The sequence below is a fragment of the Hypanus sabinus genome, chromosome 9, assembly GCF_030144855.1.
Source record: "Hypanus sabinus isolate sHypSab1 chromosome 9, sHypSab1.hap1, whole genome shotgun sequence".
In the NCBI taxonomy this organism is placed as follows: domain Eukaryota; kingdom Metazoa; phylum Chordata; class Chondrichthyes; order Myliobatiformes; family Dasyatidae; genus Hypanus; species Hypanus sabinus.
This window is the reverse complement of record NC_082714.1, coordinates 49,160,208-49,178,042: the sequence shown is the minus strand read 5'-3', so window position 1 is coordinate 49,178,042 and position 17,835 is coordinate 49,160,208. Positions and strand designations below refer to the sequence as shown.

The 17,835-nt window shown below is 39.4% G+C and overlaps 1 protein-coding gene across 2 annotated transcripts in view; it reads left to right on the top strand.

Annotated features, from left to right (window-relative positions):
* The window catches only part of luc7l (LUC7-like (S. cerevisiae)), a 120,805-nt gene that overhangs the window by 51,033 nt on the left and 51,937 nt on the right, over positions 1 to 17,835 (top strand). Inside the window, exon 10 of one of the 2 annotated variants that reach the window (XR_009513981.1) lies at positions 12,937 to 13,065. The exons of the other annotated variant lie outside the window; for it this stretch is intronic. The gene's annotated coding sequence lies outside the window, so the exon portion shown is untranslated. The remainder of the gene's footprint in view (positions 1 to 12,936; positions 13,066 to 17,835) is intronic. 2 annotated transcript variants of the gene reach the window in all.

The following is a 17,835-nucleotide window of genomic DNA, read 5'->3' as shown; positions in this document are numbered from 1 at the left end:
CTTTTAACCTAACACAGATTCCAGCGCACTTGCCACACTTCTGTTTTCTCTAGGGTGTTGCTTGTTGCGTGGCCTCTGCCTCCAGGGAGAGGGTACATTGGCCTGCCCATTTAAATGCAACCCCCTGATGCCAACTTAACACACCTCACTAGTCCAGGCTCTTCAGTGGGGGCACTTGAGCTGGTGCTTCACAGTGTCAAGCATAATGATGCAGTTTGTTCTTCCACATCAGCATCCCCAGTCTTCTTCAAGTGCGGCTGCTTACCTGGTTCTGAGTGTGTGTGTGTGTGTGTGTGTGTGTACATACATGCAGCCAACTGACACAGTTCCAGCCAGCATGTAAGGCACAGTTCAGAGTATTAGAATTCCTGGCAAGTCCTATGAGTCAAGATATAGACAAACATGAGGAAATCTGCAGATGCTGGAAATTCAAACAACAACACACACACACAATGCTGGTAGAACACAGCAGGCTAGGCAGCATCTATAGGGAGAAGCACTGTTGACGTTTCAGGACAAAGTGTCTCGGCCCGCAACGTCGACAGCGCTTCTCCCTATAGATGCTGCCTGGCCTGCTGTGTTCCACCAGTATTGTGTGTGTGTTGTTGTTCAACTTATTGACAGCTGGGTTACCGTGTACAGATAGTTCACTAGCCATCTCCTGCCATCTACAAATATATGCTCTATATACATTACTACAAACATATGAATTAGTAGCAGGAGTTTCCCACTCAGCCCCTTGAGCCTACTCCATAATCAGAAACACCATGGCTCCTCCAGCAACCTTCCACACCATTACTGAATGAGAATCCCTCTTCCTTCGGCCTGAAAACATTCAAAGGTCCTGCTTCCTTCGTTGAGGAAGGGAGTTCCAAAGACTCAAATCACCCAAGGAAAAGATAATGTCATGTCTATCTTAAATGGGCGATATGCCTTGCTTTTAATCATGACTGCTAGTTCAAAGTTCTCTCACAAGAGAGGGTATCCTCTCCATATCTCTCAACAATGTATGTTCTCATCTAATTACTTCTCACCGTTCTAATCCCCAGTTAACACAAACCCAGACTGCCAACCCTTTCTGGTAAATTGACCAATCTATTCCAGGTATCAGCTCGGTAATACTTCCAAAGCATTTAAATCCTTGACTAAATCAAGTTATGGATATGGTTTCACCATTGTGGCACATACCTAAAACATAACCTCACTACATGTTAATTTTCCCTCACAGTAAAGTATATTATTCTGTTATCCTTTCTAATTATTCAGAATACCTGCATACTAGCCTTTTGTGAATCCTGCCTGTCACCAGATCCTTTTGCATCTCTGAACTCTGTAATTGCTCACCACTGAGGCATTATTTTTTCCTTCCAAAGTAAACAAAACAAGTTCATATGTACTGAATTGACTTCCATTTGCCAACATTTGCCTCTGCACTTACCTCTGTAGCCCCTTGTTGCAACTTTACTTCCTGCTTACCTTTATGTCATCAACAAATTTGAAGCCTTTATCCAAGTTCCTTATATAAATTGTGGTAAGCTGAGGCCCTGTACTGAACCCTGTGAACTTTACAGTTTTCTAACCAGAATACAGTACCATTCTTTCTATGTTTACTCTCTCTTTCCTGTTAGCTATCCTGTTTGTGTTATTTGCTACACTATTGGCATTATTTTTCAAAATAACCATAGACATGACATAGTATCAAATGCCTTCTCTAAGTTTATTAGTCATAGAGTATTACAGCACCCCTGATAAAGGGCCCTTTGGCCTATCTAGTCCATGCCGAACTATTACTCTGTCTTGTCCCATTGACCTACACCTGGATTTATCCAAATTTTCATTTATGTACTTATCCACATTTTTCTTAAGTGTTCAAATTGAACTCCACAGCCACCACTTCCAATGGGAGCTTGTTCCACACTATCCCCTTCCTCAGGTTTCCCCCTCAGGTTCCCCTCAAATATTGCACCTTTCACCCTTAACCTATGACCTCTAGTTGTTGTCTCCAAATTCCGATGAGAAAGTCAACTTGCATTTACCCAAACCATACACCTCATATTTTTGTATACCACTGACAAATCTCCCGTCATTCCCATCTGCTCCAGGGAATAAAGTCTTAATCTATTCAACCTTACCCTATATCTCAGGTCCTCAAGTTCCAGCAACTCAGGTTTACAAGTCCTTGCATAGTTCCCTTTTACCATTAGCAAGTATTACTTAGACATAGAATGCAGAAAATTACAGCAGCGGGCCAGCCCTTCAGCTCATAACACTGTGCCAGCCTTTTTATCTACTCTAAGATTAATCTAACCTTCCCTTCCGCATAACACTTCATTTTCCTTTCATCAATGTGCCCTAGACCTCTTAAATGTCCCTAATGTATTTGCCTGTACTACCACACCTGGCAGTATGTTCCACACATTCACCATTGTGTTTCTAGACAAAAAATTACCTCTGACATCCCCCCCCATGTACCTTCCTCCAATCACTTTAAAATTACCCCTCCCCCATCCCTTCATTTTAGCTACTTCTTCCCTGGAAAAAATGTCTCTGGCTATACACTCAGTCTGTGCCTCTTATCATCTTGTACACCTCTATCAACTCACCTCTCATCCTCCTTTGCTTCAAAAAGAAAAGTACTTTCTTGTTCAACTTGTCATCAAAGGCATGCACTCCAATCCAGGCAGCATCCTTAGAAATCTCCTCTGCATCCTCCCAAAGCCTTCCACATCCTTCCTATAATGAAGCAACCAGAATGGAACACAATATTCCAAGTGTGGTCTAATAGGCTTTTATAGAGCGGCAATATTATCTCATGACTCTAGAACTCAATTCCCCATCTAATAAAGGCCAATACACCATAAGCCTTCTTAACAAACCTACTTACTTGCACAGCAACTTTGGGCAATCTGTGGACATGGACCCCGAGGTCACTCAGTTTCTCCAAAGTAGTAAAAATCCTGCCATTAACCCTGTATTCTACTGTCAAATTCCAAAGTGTATCATTTCACCTTTTTCCAGGTCAAACTCCACTCAGAAAAACTACATTAAACAGGCCAAATGTAAATTTTCCTGTCACAAAACTGTGTTGGCATGGCTTGATTATCTTAATTTTTAATAAGTGCCCTAGTATAATGTATTTAATAATAGATTCAAACATTTTGCTTGACTGATTTTAAACTTACTGCCATATAGTTTCCTGTATTTACCCCTTTTTGATTAATGGAACTGCATTCTTTGACCAAATGAAACCTTCCTTGAATCTAAGGAACCTCAGAAAATGACCACCAATGCATCAACAATCCATTTCTTTTAAGTTCATGAGGTAAAGTCCATTAGAATCTCCAATAGTTTGCTCAGCATCACTTTCGTGGCAACTGTAGGTTTGTGATTTAATTTTTGTGAGTTCTTCCCTTGCATCCGCACAGATTTCTCTGTATCAAGAGATCTACCTTCCTATTTTAATGTTGTCCATAAGGATTGAAAGAGGACCATGCTCCCTCCTTCATTCTGAATCTCTGCCAACCCTGCACTTGGAGCAGTGATAGGATGGGGTTTGAATTGTGATATTATTCAGTATAGGGATGAACCAGCAAATATGCAAATTTCAATGAATACTGTTCATGACTCATGCAGCTTCCTTTATATGGGATACTAGTCAATGAAGAAACAGCTTTGCTCTTGTTCAGGGATTATGGTCTAAAACTGGAGTCCTGCTGTTTTATCTGTCTATTTATTATTATCATTTTATCTTTTGTATTTGCCCTGTTTGTTGTCTTTTGTATATTGTTTGTTTGTCCACTCTGTTAGGTGCAGTCAATCATTGTTCTTTTACGGTTATTGGATTTACTGAGTATGCCCACAAGAAAACTAATATCAGTCTGTATATGCTGGCACAACCTTATCAGTATTTATCACTCTTCCTAAGAAACCTGGAGCAATAGAATGTGAATTACATAGGACCATAAGTTTAATGAGTCATATCACCAAGATGCTTCTAAGAATTTTGAAGACAAGAGCTAAAAGTAAGATACAAGCTGAAATAGGTAAAGAACAATGTGGTTTTGTGAATTACGAAGGTACAAGAAACGCTATATTGATGTTAAGGATACTATCAGAATGAGCTATTCAAGTGCAAAAAAATTTCTTTGTTTTCTTGACTACACAAAAGCATTTGATAAAGTGAAGCACAATAAGTTATTTGAAATATTACAGGAAACTCTAGATCTAGATTCAAAAGACCTCCGCTTAAGTAGAAATCTGTACTGGGATCAAACTGCCACTGTAGGAATAGATGAAGTGAGTCAGTTTACGAAAATCAAGAGAGGCATTAGACAAGGGTGTGTTTTCTCTCTGATTTGTTTAATGTGTACAGTGAAACAATATTACAAAAAAATAAGAGACATCTTGGGAATCAAATTTGGTGGTGAAAACATCAATAATTTCAGATATGCGGATGACACTGTGTTAATTGCAAGTATAGAGGAAGAACTACAAAATTTAATTAATATAGTTGTTGAAGAAAGTGCAAAAATGGGTCTATCTATCAATTGCCAAAAGACAGAATGTATGGTGATATCCAAAAAGGAGAATCCTATCTGCAGGCTGAGAATAAATGGGGAAGACATAAAACAAGTACAGAACTTTTGCTACTAGGAAGCTAAAGTAGATGGCAAGTGCGACATGGACATCAAAAGAAGAATAGGGACGGCAAAAGACACCTTTACGAGAATGAAAAGTATACTGACCAACACTAAACTAGGCATGACAACCCACCTCAGAGCACTGAAATGTTACATTTATCCACTAATGTTATATGGCTCAGAATGTTGGACAATATCTAGTAACATGAGGAAACGAATTGAAGCAGCAAGGATGTGGTTTTTGAGGAGGATGCAAAGAATATCATGGATGAAATGAATATCTAATGAGGATGTCATGAACAGAGCAAACACAAAAGGAGAATAAAGTATGAGATCAAGAAAAGGCAATGTAACTTCATTGGACATGTGATTAGGAAAGAGGAGTTAGAATGTACGGTACTTATGGGAAAGATTGAAGGGAAGAAAGCAAGAGGAAGGCAAAGACAAATGATGATGGAGAGAGCAGCCAAAGAACTGGAAATGAATACCAAAGAACTGTTCCACTTGACCCAAAACAGGGGTGTGTGGGCCATAGCACTCAAAGCTCAAACTAGGCATGGCACCTGATGATTGACGATGATGTGGTGATACAAATGTACTTTGGATCTGGCATGAGTGTAGTATTGGGTGTGGGGCTAGACCATATCTTTAGTAATAAAAGAAGGAGAGATTTAATAGCATCACAAAGTCACACAGTATAGACACAAGCCAAGGTCCACATCAGCAATCAAGCTCTCATTTACACAAATTCTATTTTTATTCTCCCCTCAGTACGAAGTTCAAAGTAAATTTAATATCAATGTACATATATGTCACCCTCAGATTCATTTACTTGCAGGGAATCACAGTAAATACAAGAAACTCAATAGAATCAATTAAAGACCCCACCCAAGAGGACAGACAATAACCAATGTGCAAAAAGAAAACAGCAAACTGCAATGCAAAAAGAAAGAGAAAACATAAATATTAACAATAATAATAAATGAGTAATCAATAGATATCAAGAACGTGAGATGAAGTGTCCTTGAAAGTGAATCCTTTTCAGTGGGAACCGTTCAGTGACAGGGCAAGTGAAGTTGAGTGAAGTTATCCTCTCTGCTTTTAGTCTATGGGCCAACGTTAGATTATTAATATTGTTGAAGTGTCATGTTCTCCGGTTGTTCCTGAATCATTTTTCCTTCTTCCTGAATTATGGGTTATGTATTTTTTTAACCTTTTATGATATATACAATTAGTATTGGCATGATGGATAAGTCTATTAATTTCATCTCTTGGAATACTAATGGGTTAAATCATCCAATTAAACGTAAAAAAATATTTAAAGTATTCCATAGACTAAATGCTAATATTATTTTTGTACAGGAGACCCATATTAGGAGGGAGGATAATCAACACTTTTTTAGGTTCTGGAAGGGTCAACAATTTCACTCGAATTGTACCGCCAAAATTAGGGGTGTGTCTATTTTTATAGACCCCTCAATTTCGTTTACACATCATGAAATTATTTCTGATCCACAGGGCAGATTTTTGTTGATAACTGGCTCACTTTTCAATCGAAAAGTGGCTCTAGTTAATATTTATGCTCCAAACTTTGACTGCCCTGAATTTGTTAAAATGTTATTTACTTCCCTCCCTAATCTAAATGAATATATGCTGATAATGGATGAAGATTTCAACTGTTGTCTGAACCCTTCGATGGATAGATCTAAACCTATTCGAATTCTTCCGAATAGATCAGCCTTACTTATTAATTCCTTTATGGTTGATTCGGGAATTACTGAAATATGGCGGTTTTTGAACCCTAAAGATAAAGAATTTTCGTTTTTCTCACATGTTTATCACAGTTATTCTAGAATTGATTATTTCCTTATTGATCATCGTTTATTAACAGATGTTACTGATTGTAAATATGACTCTATTACCATTTCGGATCATGCACCTTTGAAGTTATCTATCAAGATTTTGGACTCTTTCAATAATACTAGATCTTGGAGACTTAACACTACTTTGTTTCAAGATCCAGAATTTATCACCTTCATAAAACAGCAAATTGACTTGTTTTTTTCAACGAACTATAACGAAGAGATTGACAGAGGAATACTCTGGGACTCTGTTAAGGCTTTTATCCGTGGACAAATTATCTCATATTCCGTCGGTAAAAGAAAACAAAGATATTTAGATATTGCTTTATTAGTGGATAAAATTAAAGAAATTGATAAGATTTATTCTGTGACTCCTACCAAAGAACTTTATAAGAAGAGAGTTGAGCTTCAAATGGAACATAGTTTACTATTATCTTCTTCAATTGAGAATCAATTAATTAGGACCAGGGCTCAATTTTATATTCATAGTGATCGAACTGGTAAATTGTTAGCTAACCAATTAAAAGCTATTTCGACTAAGTGACAAATTATTAAAATTCGTAAACAAGACGGTAATCTGACTACTGATCATAAAGAAATTAATAATACTTTCCAAGATTTTTATACATCTTTATATCAATCAGAATTTGATGGTGATCTGTCTATGATGGATAATTTTTTTAATAATTTGAATATTCCTGAACTGACAGATGAAGATCGGAGCTTGTTCGATGCTCCTATTTCTATGGGTTAAATAGGAGAGGCTATCTCATCAATGAATTCAGGGAATGCTCCTGGTCTTGATAGTTATATTATAGAATTCTTTAAAACTTTTTCTTCTTTGCTTTCCCCTTGGTTATGTGAAATTTTTAATGATGCATTTACTAAGAAGAGACTACCCCAGTCTATTTATGAAGCTACTATCTCTCTAATTCTTGAAAAAGATAAGGATCCTACTCTATGTGCATCTTATCGCCCTATATCGCTATTAAATGTAGACTCTAAGATTCTTACAAAAATTTTAGCTATTAGATTAGAAAAGTTACTATCACAAATTATTTCAGAAGATCAAACTGGTTTTATTAGGAACCGGTATTCCTTTTTTAATGTTAGAAAATTGATTAATATAATTTACACTTCTTCACCCACAACCCCAGAACGTGTTATTTCATTAGTTGCTCTAAAAGCTTTTGATAGAGTTGAATGGACATACTTATTTAATGCCTTGAGAAATTTTAATTTTAGTCCTAATTTTATATCATGGATTAAATTAATTTATTATAAACCTGTTGCTTCTGTTCAGTGCCAGGGCAAGTGAAGTTGAGTGAAGTTATCCTCTCTGGTTCAAGACTGGCTGGTTGAGAGGTAATAGTTGTTCCTGAACTTGGTGGTGTGAGCCCTGAGACCCCTGTACCTTCTTCCTGATGGCAGCAGTGAGAAGAGCACATGACCTGAGTCATGGGGATCCCTGATGATGGATGCTGCTTTCCTGTGACAACGCTCCGTGTGGATGTGCTCAGTGGTGGGGAGGGCTTTAAGCATAATGGACTGGGCTGTATCAAATACCTTTTGGAGGATTTTCCATTCAAAGGCATTGGTGTTTCCATACCAGGCTATGATGCATCCAGTCACTTTACCCTCCATCACACATTTATCTTCAAAGTTTTAGATGTCATGCCGAATCTTCGCAATCTCCTAAGGACGTAAAGGCACTGCCGAGTTTTCTTTGTAATCCCACACACATGCTCAGCCCCGGACAGGTAATCTAAAATGAATACTCCAAGGAATTTAAAATTGTTGACCCTCCCCATCTCTGATCCCCCAGTGAGGACTGGCTCATGGATCTCTGGTTTCTTTCTACTGAAGTCAATAATCAGCTCCTTGGTCTTGCTGACATTTACTGGTTGTTGTTGAGGCACCTCTCAGCTAGATTTTCAATCTTCCTCCTATATGCTAATCTGTCTCGACCTATAATCAATGAAGAGCATCCTGATGTATGTAACTTTGCAGTCCAGATGTTCCCAGCTTGGTGAAGAGCTAATGAAATGGCACCTGCTGTACACCTGTTGTGCTAGTATGCAAATTGAAATGGATCCAAGTTGCTTCTCATGCAGGAGTTGATATGTTCCATTACCAACCTTTCAAAACACTTCATCACTGCAGATGGAAGTGTTACAGGATAATAGTCATTGAGGCAGATTAGCATGTACTTCTTAATCACCAATATAATTGAAGCCTGATTAAAGCAGGTGGGTACCTTGGTCTACCAAAGTGAGAGGTTAAGGACAGAAGATGTATATTTAGAAGTTTTGTAAGCAGCCCACAACACGTCACTGTGATTCACCAGAGCCATCTTGAAATAACTATCCACCAACCTGAAACAATTCTCCCTCTTACCTTCATGATATGAGTGATTTATGGTGGCCAATTGAAACCTCTGCAGTATGGATGAGATGGCACCCAGATGGCACCCAAGTCGGGATTAAATCTGGTTCACTGATGGTATGACAATGCAGTTCCACTGTGTCACCCATTCAGGCAATCAGGCAATCTTTCCAACTCTGTAAGACCAAATCTGTGACTGAAATACCAGTTCTAGAGGCCCCAGCCAAGGGGAACATCTATTCTGCAACTACCCTTGCCTAGGCTCACATGAATCCTGTATGTTTTTATGAGATCCTGCTTATTTATCTAAACTTAAGAGAGTACAGGCACAGTCCACACAATCTCCCCTCTTAGAATAACATTGCTGCTCACACCTTTCCCAAAATTAATGTGGTGAGCAAGAACAGTAAGACTATCCAACTAATCAGAATGAAGAGCTCTCATTGTAAAGAACTGATTGTACGGATAGCCAGAGGCTTTTCCCCGGAGTTGAAATGCCTGACACGGGGGGCATAGTTTTAAGATGTTTGGAACTAGGTACAGAGGGGATGTCAGGGGTAAGTTTTTCATACTAAGAGTGGTGGATGCATAGAATGCACTGCCAGTGACGCTGGAGGAAGCAGAAACAGAAGAGTCTTTGAAGAGTCTCTTAGATAGGTACATGGAGCTTAGAAAAATAGAGGGCTATGTGGTCGGGTAATTCTAGGCAGTTTCTAGAGTAGGTTACATGGTCAGCACAGCATTATGGGCTGAAGGGCCTGTAATGTGCTGTAGATTTCTATATTCTATGTTCTAATCAGAATGCAGAAGGTGGAAATTTAAATGAGATTTATGTGACATACAGGAAATATAGTCTAGAGTAAATTAACAGAAGGTCGGTTAAGAAAAAACAGAGAGCAAAGAAAAATGTAGATATTTAATAAAATATGAAGACTAATCTTCTTCATACATTTTTATTAGCTTTCTATTTTATTTCATATTATTATTTATATCTTTTGTCTTCTGGACAAATCCATCTGTGAGCATCTTTCTTTATCCTTCTCACTTCAATTCAGTGGAACCCAGCTCTTCTAAGTACTCTAAATTTAATTATTCCGTGCTTTTTCCTATTAGCATAATTAAAGTTCTCGATTGTCGTCAGTCTGTGCTTTCTTCAGTAATTGGGCTACAAGGTGCTCCTCTGTTATACCCACAATTTGACGTGTTGTATAAATCCTTTTGTGTTCTAACCCTTTCATTTTAGCTAAACAAGTTATGACAGTATCCACAAGGTATTTCAGTGCTACAATAGGTTCATTAAGCAATGCGGTCACCACTGTATTTTTGTCTAGTCTATATAGCTTGTAGTTTTGTGTAAAGCCTGTAACTTCTAAGTAAAGTCATTTATTCATCCTAGTTAGCAACTTCATCTACCATCTTGCGTATGTTTATACAGATCCAGACTGTTCTGTATTGGTTCACCCCGGAACTCCCTGTTTTCATTTCCATATCTAATTATTTCTGTTTCAGTAGCATTCTTTCATCCTAATTTCCCGTCCAAGTCCTTCGTCCTCCCTGTTTCTCCTCTCTAATTTTTCATCCTTGTTTCCCCCTTTTCTCTTTCCAATATTTTCATTAGTTTCTACATAGAAAACAGAGAACAAGAAAGTGTATATAAAAGGTCAAAAAAGATTTTTTTAAAACTACCAATTACATTATCTGTTCATAATAACAATCACATGACCCCATATTCGTATAAGTTAATCAATAGTTATATTGAACTATACTAATTTTCCCACTCAGTTTAAAGCCTTCCTGTAGGCTGGTTCAATTGCTACCTAGGCCTTAGTTAAGGGGATCTGAAGCCTTTATTCCCCAAAAAGCTCCCAGGTGTTCCTGTACTCACTGACCTGTGGTGCTGGAAAATAAATGTTTGAGAGCATAAGGCCAACGTGTATGAATGCCACTTGCCAATTCATCACAATGCATGCCATATGATAAAATGGTATGTATTGTGATGAAAAATTGCTTGTAAGCATTAACAGACAGGGAGAGGCAAAGGCACAAGAGAAACAATCATTAGGCATACTGCAACTTCAGGGTGACTGATTGAATTCTACGTGTATGCATTATGTCAACATTTAGTTAATTATATGATTGTAATATGAATGAGACGCTTAGAGGAAGGAGAAGAAGCTTCGGATTGCTCATGTTGTGGGGTGTAGATCAGGTTATTTATAGCACTCATCAATTATTTGATTCTAAGTTTTCAACTTTTTCCTCCACTCTCCTGCTTCATTCTTGCCAGTTTACCTAGTGTGCAGCATAATATTGGAAATCCAGATAGTTGCTAGGATGAGTTCTGCAAGTTTCTTCTGAGCGTGGTACTTAATGGGATATGTGCCAAAATGTTTTTGTCAGCATATTGTCCTTATTGCAGACCTGTCTGCACATGTATGTGGTTTCTGGACTAAATACATTTTACCCCAGTACCAGCCTTTGACATGCAAGTTCAAGTTAAAAGCCATAAAGAACACTTGCAGAATAAAATAACTTTTATTACATTTGTACTGCCAGGGAAATTACATCCTCATGAATAACATGTTGCCTGCAATCACTTAGCAACTATGTATTAAGGGAATAGAAACTCATTTGATTCAGAAAAGTGGTATTTTTGCTTGAGATTCAAGCAAGGTAATTAATGGCTCCTAGTACCTTGGGATGCTTCCAGATTTTCTTCCAATATGAAATGGTACAGCTTGGAGGAGCTCAGCGGCTCAGGCATTATCTACGAAGGGGAATAAATAGGCAATATTATGGACTGAGGCCCTTCATCAGGACTAGAAAGGAAGGGGGCAGAAGCCAGAATAGAAAGGAGGAGGAGTGGAAGGAGAACAAGCTGGCAGATGATAGGTGAGACCAGATGAGGGGGAAGATGGTATGAATTAAGAAGTTGGGAGGTGATAGGTGGAAGAGGTAAAGGACAGAACAAGAAGGAATCTGAACAGCAAGGAGATTGGACCATGGAGGAGGGACACCAGAGGAAGGTGATAGGCAGATAAAAAGAAAAGAAAAAGTGAGCGGAGAACCAGAATGGGAAAAGGAAAAAGAGAGGGCAGGGTGAGAGATTACAGGAAGTTAGAGAAATTGATGTTCATGCTATCACATTGGAGACTACCCAGACAGAATATAAAGTATTTCTCCTTTAACCTTAGTGTGGCTTTATTGTGGCAGTAGAGGAGGCCATGGACAAATTTGTTGGAATGGGAAAGGGAGGTTGAATTGAAATGGATAGTCACTGGAAATTCCTGCCTTTTGCAGCAGATGGAGCAAAGGTATTTGACGAAGATTTTCTAATCTACTTAGGGGTGTCACTGATGTAGAAGAGGTTGAACCAGGAGCACCAGATACAATAGATGGCCTGGACAGGTGAGGTTCTGCCTTAGCCAGAAGGTTTAGGGCCCTGAATGTTGGTGAGCAAAGAAGTGTAAGGGCAAGTTTGTCACACTTTCAAGGATAAGTGCCAGGAGGGAGATTATTGGGGAAGGACAAGTGGACAAGGGAGCTGGGGAGTAAATGAAAGTCATAGTTGTCACCTGTGGATCTTTTACCAAAGAGCTTCTGGTTATTAATCCTTCCACCACTCAAAACAATACTTCTATGATTTTAAACCTCTTTACCTTCAGCTTAATACTTGAGGAAAATCTTTGATTCATTTCTACTGCAGATACTATAGAGTCTTAGAGTCTCTTAGAGTCATTAAATAATCCCATTTACTCACAAGTGCAACAGTTCAACAGAAAATAAGTCTGATACAATAGAAAATATTGATCTTAATGAAAATAGCATGTTATCATGTCTTATCTACTGTTTCAATGACTTGCATCATTATGGAATATCTTTGGAAACACAGCCGAAATTAAAAAGATGAATAGAATTCTGGGAATCATTTTCAATTGCTTCATCATGAGTTCCCAGAAATGAGCCTGAATGAGTTTGTTTTCCATATTAGTTATCCACACTCCTACATGTTCTAGCTGTGATTTGTTTGATTACATCCTTATCTTCAGATTCATTCCAATGGCAAGTATTGAATGCAAAGTTCTTGACTGATGACCACTGCAATACAGAAGGAATGCTGGACATTTGGTGATGTAACCTTTGAGATGAGATGCCGGGCCGTGATTCTCTCTGTTCTCGTAAGTGAGTGTTATAGAAAATGTATGACTTTTTTTTTAGAAAATATATAGTTTGGATAGAAGATGTTATTTTCCCTCTTGTATAGTCCAGAAAAATAAATCGACCCACTACAATGTGTCATTCCAGGGCCATCTGTAGGCCTGCAGATCACAGCTCTCCAAACCAGGTACACTATTTAAAGATCTACTCTGCCACAGCATTTATCTCTGCAGGCATCTGTGAAGGCTGTGGGTTCATTAGGAAGCAGATAAGACATCCGTTGGTGAGCTTGGTTAAGGTGTACTGCCCCTTCTCTGGTTATCACCTGTGGTTACTATAAAATGGCTGCCTTTTAGTGCTCAGTGAGGAGGGCGACTGGAAGCAGCTCTGGATTTGAGAGGGGAGCTGTTGACTGCAGCACCTGGTAGTCCCTGCAGCACTGTGATCTGTGGTAATTAATCAGCTATGCGACCTGAAGTTATTGCCTGATAACCAATGGGTAGGGTAAAGCTGCTACCTTCAAGGGAGAGGACAACACTTCCAATTTATAAAGGACCAGAGGAATTCTTCCAGGACTGACGAAAAGCAGACTTCCTTGTGATTCTGATCAGTTAAGTTTTTTCGGCACCTCCAGACACATACCAGCATAAACAATTGGACTTCTGCAGCATCAGTCTGCTCCTGGCTGTCAGCTCTCGGCCCTTGAAGAACAACAGTCTCCTCCTGGTCACAGAAAACAGAGCTCCTATTCGAGTGGCCTGAGGCATGTAGGCTTTGGAAGTCTCAGTGGAAGCCGACAACTATTCCAGTGCTCTTGGTATTGTGGTGTATCAATACCACAATAGATTAGAAATAATCCCTGATTAGAATTAATTGCTGATAGTATCATCAAAAATGCCTGCAACCTGACCACTGCTTTTCTCTCTTCTACCTTCTGGGAGAAGATACTGGAGTTTGAAAGCTCAGGTATCCAGACTTCAGAATGGCTTGTTCCCCACTGTTACCAAAATCAAGAACCAATCACCTCTTTTAGATTCCCTTCCTGGTAGTGCTGCATGTTCTTGGATTCTTAATTCTACCTCTCTCAGTTTTTCACTTTACTTACAGCCCGTTACGTCGCTGGCATTTAGGGCAGCAACGGAGTTCTCCATCTCTGGCAGTGTTCAGGGCTTCCTTCATCATGCCTGTAGCATCCTCCCGGTTTTCACTACTGTCAGTCATACAGGTCCCGGGTAGAGACGCAGGAATACCATCACACTCAGATGTACAATTCTTCATTGCTGTTTCCGTAACAATTTTCTTACCCAGTCAGAGTGGTTAGCCCTAAGCTGAACCCCCAAACCTGGAGGACCGGTGGACCACTCTTAGTCTGTCGTCTACCTTTTGACCTGTTTGGCATGGGTGACCCTACCAGGAACCAAAGCATAAAGCCCTGACTCCAGCCAGCCTAGTTCACTGGGTAATTGAGGCACACAAGCTTCCAGACCGAACAGCAGGGCTGCGGTCTCCTTGGAGGATTGTCAATTTAGCATTTCCTCAATGTATTGCCTCAGTTTACTACCGTAATTTGCACAACTCTTCACTTTTGTGCTCATTATTGTATTTAATGTTGTATTTATTACTACCATGTATACTGTTTAATCTGTGAGCTTCATGTGAGCAAGGAATTTCATTAAATCTGGTGTGTATGAATCTGAAACTAGATCGGAATGTTAATCTGAATCTGAAATGATGCATTGCTAACTCTGTATAAAGTCCTGCAGGATCATGAGGAAAGTCCCAGCCCCCTACCCACACATGTTGGGTAGTGAGGCCTTGCACCAAGCATTTCCAGGTGCATCCTCAGCAGTTCTTTCACAATGCTCTCAATTGTAATCCTCATCTGAGTCTTCCAAAGACAGATTGACATGTGGCCTTTCCCCCAATGGCTGACTCGGCTCTGCTGCCACTAAGTATCGGTCCACGTGATATGTCCATCTAATCTAACCAGTTCACGTTTTGCAGTTCCAGGTCCAGCTGGGGTTTGATTGGGTCAGACTTGGAAGAATTCTGCCTCTGCACGTTGGACAAAGGGGTTGGTGGAATGAGGCAATGCTGACTCTGCAGTGGGAACAACAGGATGAAGAATATGTGTTGCTCTTGGAAGGAATGCCCAGCAGTTATGCCCGTATATGTAGACAGAGTATTAATTTCTTGGAGGAGATCATGCGTGCTGCAGGTCCTGTGGATCTTTGAATAGTTTCTGGGCTGATGATGTCCTCAAGCCCAGCAGACAGAGGATGAAAATGGAAAGATTCTCCTCTGGTTGTCAGGGACAAAATTCAAAGTAAATTTATTATCAAATTACATATATGTCAGTGTGTACAACCCTTAGATTCATCTTTTATGGGCATACTGAATAATTCCATAACAGATTAATAGCCATAATAAATCAACGAGTGACTGCACCACCCGCATGCAAAAGAGATCACACTGTGCAAATACAAAAAGAGAGGAATAATCATCATCATAAATAAGCAAAATATATCAAGAATATTAGATGAAGAGTCCTAGAAAGTGGGTCCATAGGTTGTGGAAACATTTCAGTAATGGGACAAGTGGTTAACACTTTTGGTTCAAGAATCTGATGTTTGAGGGGTAATAACTGTTCCTGAACCTGGTATTGAGAGTCCTGAGGCCCCTGTGCCTTTTCCCTGATGGCGGTAGTGAAAGAGAACATGTCCTGGGTGCTGGGTGGCGGGTGGTGTCCCTGATGATGGATGCTGCTTTCCTGCAGTAACACTTCATGTAGGTGTGCTCAGTGGTGGGGAGAGCTTTGCCTGCAATGGACTGGGGCTGCATCCAGTACTGTTTGAAAAATCTTCCAGTCAAGGGTACTGGTATTTCCATACCAAGCTGTGATGCAGCCAGTCAATATACTCCCCCCTACATGTCCATAGAAGTTTGTCAAAGTTTTAGATGTCATGCCAAATCTTCTCAAACTTGTAAGGAAGCAGAGATGCTGCCATGGTTTCTTCATAATTGTACGTACGTGCTGGGCCCAGGACAGGTCCTCCAAAATAATAAATGAGGAATTTAAAGTTGCTTACCCTCTCCACCTCTGATCATCCAATGAGGACTGGCTCAGGGATCTCTGATTTCCTTCTCCTGAAATCAATAATCTTCTCCTTGGTCTTGCCGACATTGAGTAAGAGGTTGTTGTTGTGGCACCGCTCAGCCAGATTTTCAATCTCCCTCCAAAATGCTGATTCATCACAAGAGCCTGTTCTGTGCAACTTTATCCTTCCCTTTATTTTACCTTTTATTAAGCTGCCCTTTATCTTAGTGCTGAGACATCATGATTGTCCTGTTTGATTTATAGTGATTGTAAATGGTGTTTTGTGCTGTGGTGAAACATCGATGTTTGTAAAAGAACAGTGAAGAAACAGCTGCCATTGTGTGGACGCTAATGTGTGTATGTGAGAGTGTCTGTGAATGTGTGTGTGAAAATGTGAATGTAAGTATAAGTTTATGTGTAAATAAGGGTGTGCATGAGTGTGTATGTGAAAGTTAGTGTGAATGTGAATGTGAGAGTCTATGGGTGTGTGGGAGTGCATGTATGTAAGTAAATATGTGCAAATGAATGAGTGTGTGAGCAAGTGTGAGTTTAGGTATATGTCACTGTGAGTTCATATAGTGAGCTGTATTACTGAGGCAGTGAGAAATACAGACAGAGGGGAGGCTAGTTCCTGTGATGTGCAGAGCTGTGTCCACTGCTCTCTGCAGTTTCTTGCAGTCACGTGCCGAGCTGTTGCAATACCAAGTCGTTATGCATCCAGACTGAACGTTCTCTATGGTGCATCAGTAAAACATGGTAAGAGTCTCTGGGGACATGTTGAATTTCTTTAGACTCTTGAGAGATTAGAGACGTTGGCCGTGACATTAACAAAATTGAACCAGGACAGGCTGTTGGTGGTACAAATAATAGTTTTTCACTTTCCTCCTAGTTCTAAACTGATCATTGCTTTCTTGATCATTTACATGGTAACCAGACCTAAATGGAGAAGCCATGAACTGTTAACAGCCACAATAATTGATGAAGAACTGCATCAGCTGAGTGGCAATATTATAGCCATCAGCAAAAAGAGAATATAATGTTATATTTGTTCTGTTTATTGTCAGTACACGTCCAGTAGTGTTTATTAATTAGACTTCCAGACTAAGATCTGTGCCTCGGCAACTGGTTATCTTCCAGCCTCGGGTTATGCACCCAGATGTATGGTACAATACAATGCACTGGGATATGATACTATGCAAGTAAAAATAAAGTATAGTTATGCTTAACAACATAGTTTTCAATTCCTTAACCCTTACATACTGTTCGGGTCAAATTGACATTTAATAGCAGTAAAGACACCCTAAATGCCATTTTTTAGCTGAAATTTGATGACTTTTCCTAAAGTAACCCAAGATGCACAAAAATGAAAATATTTAAAAGTTTTATACTTTTGTATAGGTGCTACAAATTTTTGTGCATTGAGGCTGTTGATCCGTTTCTATTGAAATGGATTTTAGATCTCTGAAACATTAATTAAGGATTAATCACCCATTTATTAATGTCAGATAAGCTATTTATACATCCAAAATAGATCTGTGGTTCAAAATTTGATATAGACACTTGTTATGAGGGGATTCTTGGGCCGGGTCAAAATTGACCCGGACTGTACTGTGAAGGTATAGAATATGAACAGGTTGCCTGGGTTAAGCATAACATCCTCTTTTAAAAAAAAATGTACTCTTCATCTTTTACA